The sequence below is a fragment of the Castor canadensis genome, chromosome X (genome assembly GCF_047511655.1).
Source record: "Castor canadensis chromosome X, mCasCan1.hap1v2, whole genome shotgun sequence".
In the NCBI taxonomy this organism is placed as follows: Eukaryota; Metazoa; Chordata; class Mammalia; order Rodentia; family Castoridae; genus Castor; species Castor canadensis.
In genome coordinates this window covers 117440324-117445389 of record NC_133405.1, presented here as the reverse complement: position 1 = coordinate 117445389, position 5066 = coordinate 117440324, and the positions used below count along the sequence as shown (strand labels likewise).

At 38.1% G+C, this 5066-nt stretch overlaps 1 pseudogene; it reads right to left on the bottom strand.

Moving 5' to 3' along the window:
- Nucleotides 1-3081: 3081 nt before the first annotated feature.
- On the bottom strand, nucleotides 3082-3168 carry LOC141420131 (small nucleolar RNA SNORA42/SNORA80 family; annotated as a pseudogene).
- Between the last annotated feature and the right edge of the window lie 1898 nt (nucleotides 3169-5066).

Below are 5066 nucleotides of genomic sequence, written 5' to 3'. Positions count from 1 at the left end.
GAGTCAAACTTACATTCCCCAGCACTGAACAAATGGAGGATCAGGATCTGAGGTAGAAGATAAGGAGAGTCTTGTCATTTGCCATATCTCACAATAAAGTTGTTAAGGTCATGGAAGACATTGAGATTAAAAGTTTTAAATTTGGGCCATTTAGAGGAATTATCTAATTTGTATTGAGGTCAAATTGTTGTAGAAAAACAGATGAGTATTTTTGTTTGTTTTAGATCACCCTTTAGGCACAGTTTAGTAAGATTGTGTAGAAAACACCCCAGGGGTGAATCAGAGGGAATCTTTGAGTGGATATTGCCCATGGCCAAGGTTAGGAAGTTGTTCCTAGGGTGTCCCTGGAGAAAACTTGCAAAACTGGAAAAATGAACCTGAGGCAGTAGGTAGACATCTCTAACCTACATAGCCAGAGGCCGGACTCACCAGGGCCAAATGAATGAAAGGTTAGAGGGAGAGGGAGAAATAGGAATACCAAAGGTGAGAATGGCCAGAGATCAACATACTGAGGTGCCACAGAGTACCAGACAGAGAGGCCAGGTCTTATCTGTCTCTATAGAAATCAGAGCTGGTGTTGAGTGTGCAGAGTGGAATCCATGAAGGGCCCTGAAAGAGGTCACAGAGGAATGGGAAGTTAGGAGCATATGTATGACAAAAAGGTCACGCCCCAGAGTTGTGTGGCTATTGGGTAGAAAAAGCCAACTAACAATATTTTTGGGGCTCGAGTCCAATCAGAATGAGCAGTTGCCCCTAATCCTACGGACAAAACAATTGTCAGTATGATAGGGAGGCTCCGCAGAATATGTAATAGTTTCAGAGTCATGAAGAAAACAGTGAGAAGGGAAAGAAGAGAGAGAAAGAGAGAGCAAGAAAGAGAAAGAGATTTAGAGAGAGGTCAGGTAGTTTGGTGATGAAGGGCATTCCCCCGACTTAAAACTCTTTCCTGGGTTTCAGCACCAAATATTAGAAATGAAAGAGGCATGGAAGAGGCAGAGAGATGCCACAAATACCAGCACAGGGTTTACTATTCAGGCAGGAACCTGTGGAGGGGGATCCCAGCAAGAGAGCTAGAGCCCACTGCCACACACAGGCTTGTGCTAGATACAGGGGGTTAGTCGAAAAGTACCAGAAAGGTCACAAAGTAACAGCATCACTGCACAACTAAGAAAGATAAGTTGTGGTTAGGTTAGGTTACTGTGTGCTCAACTGTCCTTTTATCTGGAGATAAAAATTAACAACCGTCCCTTTGTCAGTCTTTGGGATTGGGTGGGGAGTTTCCAGTAAGCCACCTGCAATGGGGAAGGGGGTTTGGTCCTAACATGACTGTCCTCACTGTTAACCCCAACAGGTGCTTCTTAAAGAGCTATCTGATTCTATCTTCTCAACTCCATCTCTGCCTCCCTTCATATTCAGCACTTTAAACCAATGACTTTTACATCCTGGGGGACATTGGTAATGCAGAACACATTTTTGGTTGTCACTGCAGATGGTGGCAGTGCTTCTGGATGCACAGAGAAATGTCCTACAACAAATTTTCCAGCCCCAAGTGTCAGTAGTACAGAAAATCAGAATCCCTGTTATAGAAAAACCTACTATACATATTTCACTAAGAGAATGGGACTACTATGTGGATTTGAGCTTTTCAATGTGTTGTATGCATACCACTTCCTTTGCCTGAAATGCCCTTTCATACACAGTTGTACTCATCTTCATCCTGGAAACCCCAGTTCAACATTTCTTCTTGTGTAAGGGATTTGCTAGGTTGGTGACCTAGCAACATGATTTTTGGAAATAGTATGTATGGAATTCAAAGTCAGAATGGCATTGATTTGACACATGACTACACCTTACTGAATTTATGTACTTGAGCAATGTAAACATTTTGAGTATCAATTCTTTCTTCTGATAATTACTAAAACAAAAATTTCAAATTAACAAGTTTACCATTAGGATTTAATCAGATATTAAGGTAAGAAAAATGTAGCTCCACATTTGTCACCTCGTTGATCATGAACATTAACTTGGCTTGATTTGTAAGTTATGACTTACACAGGAAGTGATAAGGGGGGGATCTTCCCATAAAAAGGATTTGCATTATTCAATAAAAGGGATAGAAATAATTTGGTACTCCCACTAGACCCTCCTAACATGTTTTTCAATGTTTATTTTCAAAGGCATACAAAACAAAGGAACTAACAGTAAAAATATCTAATATCTGTCACTAGCTACATTTGGATAAGTGGGTTGCTCTAGAAAGGCAAATGTATAACATTTGATACATCTACCTTATGAAATATGCTTGCTTATATGAATTATATAAGGAAACATACAAATTTACAGTTTACTTGGAAGCATATGACTAGAATTCCAAAATAAACAGAAAACCAAGCACAGTAGATTGTAACTAACAAGTAAAATGATGGTACAAAAAAGTGCTATCTAAATATTTTTCTATACGGTTTTTTAAGGTAGTAGGAAAGTAGTACTTATAACTAGTTGTGAAATAGAAGATAGTGTAGTCATCATTACATATGTGTAAGTGCATGTTTGTGTGAATGGATGTATTTCTACTTTCTTCTTTCCTCTCCAATGGATTTTTTTCTCAATGAGCTAATTTTGTAGTATAAAGGATGCAAAATAAGCAATGTAGAACATTACTTATTTTTATATTTTTATGAATATACTTATCAGAGTAACATAGAAGTAAGGAAGACATGGCTACCACTGCCTGCAAATCAGCTCACCGGCCGCCAGCTCCAAACGTGCTTGGGAGACACTCAGGAGACCAAACAAAATACTTTTCTGCTAGAGCCACACTTGGCAAAAAAATAATCAAAAAGAAGAAACAAAACTCTGAAACTCTGGACCTCCAGCCCATAAAAAGCTTCTTCATGCCACATTACACTGAGAAAACAGGAGGGCTCCAGCACCACCAGATGCTGGCTCCAAAACTGCTTCAGAGATGCAGACCAACAGGTGCACAAACAAGCAGACAAACAGGACTGGATGTTAAAGGAGTAACACCAGAACTACTAAGGCTAAATTCTACTGTTCCATATTTTTTTCTTTTTTTTTTTCCACTGTGCAACCCACTTCAGTGCCAGCAGCCCACAGGCAGAGGCCAGGCAATGGTTCCGAGCTACAGTTTGCTCTGGCATGGGACACTCTACTGTTCCAGAACTGGGATTTTTTTTTTCTTTTCTTTAAATGTTTGTTTGTCTTGTTTGCTGTTTGATTGTCCATGATATCTCCCTGTTGATTTCTTTGGTTCTCCTTTCTTTTTCTTTCTTTTTCTTTTTTCTCTTTCATTCTTGGTTTTGTTTGTTATAGTATAGTAAGTTAGCTAATACTAAATTACACATTGACCAGGGACAGAAACCATACCAAGTGGAATGGTGGGAAGAAAGAAAAGGGATGGAAACTATTCTCACCCCAAAAATAATTTAACAGGATTCAGAGGGAAATTAAGAAAATAGATACAACATATTAATAGAAACAAAGACAAAAACCACTTAATCATCTCAATAGATGTAGAAAAAGCCTTCGACAAAATCCAACAACAATTCATAATAAAAGTTCTAAGAAAACTAGAAATAGAAGGAATGTACCTCAACATTGTAGATGCTATTTTTGACAAACCTACAGCCAACATCATACTTAATGGTGAGAAAGTGAAACCATTTTCCCTAAAATCAGGAATGAGACAAGGGTGCCCACTATCCCCACTCCTATTCAACATAGTACTGGAATTCTAGCAGAGCAATTAGGCAAGAGAAAGAAAGAAAAGGAATAAAAATAGGTAAAGAAACTGTCAAAATATCCCTATTTGCAGATGATATGATCCTATACCCCCAAAACCCAAAAAACTCTATATAATAGCTTCTAGACACCATAAACAGCTATAGCAAGTGGCAGGATACAAAATCAATGTACAAAAATCATTAGCTTTTCTATATACCAACAATGAACAAACTGAGAAGGAATATATGGAAACAATTACATTTACAATAGCCTTAACAAATATCAAATACCTAGAAGTGAACTTAACAAAGAATGTGAATGACCTCAACAAGTAGACTACAAACCCCTGAAGAAAGAGATCAGTGAAGACTACAGAAGGTGAAAAGATCTCCCGTGCTCATGGATTGGTAAAATCAACATATAAAAATGGCTATACTACCAAAAGCAATCTACATGTTTAATGTAATTCCCATCAGAATCCCAATGACTTTCCTCACAGAGATTGAAAAATCTACCCTAAAGTTCATTTGGAAACACAAGAGACCACAAATAGCCAAGGCAATACTCAGCAAAAAGAACAATGATGGAGGTATGACAATATCGAACTTCAAACTATATTACAAAACAATAGCAATAAAAGCAGCATGGTACTGGCACAAAAACAGAAATGAAGACCAGTGGAACAGAATAGAGCACTCAGATATGAATCCACAGAACTATACTCACCTTATTTTTGACAAAGTTCCCAAAAATGTTCTCTGGAGAAAAGACAGCTTCTTCAACAAATGTTGCTGGGAAAAATTGTTATCCATCTGCAAGAAACTGAAACTAGACCCAAGTTTATCACCCTGTACGAGTATCAACTCAAAATGAATCAAAGACCTTAATTTCAGACACAAAACCCTGAAGTTAGCACAGGAAGGAGCAGAAAGCACTCTGGAAGTAATAGGTATAGGCAAGGACTTCCTCAATACAACCCCAGCAGCTCAGCAACTAAGAGAAAGAATGGACAAATGGGACTTCATAAAATTAAAAAGCTTCTGCAGAACAAAAGAAATGGTCTCTTAACTGAAGAGACCACCCACAGAGTGGGAGAAATTATTTACTAGCTATACATCAGACAAAGGACTGATAACCAGAATATACAGGGAACTTAAGAACCTAAACTCTCCCAAATCAATGAACCAATAAAGAAATGGGCAACTGAACTAAACAGAATTTTGTCAAAAGAAGAAATTCAAATGGCAAAAAACACACGAAAAAATGCTCACCATCTCTTGCCATAAGGGAAATGCTAATCAAAACCACACTAAGATTCCACC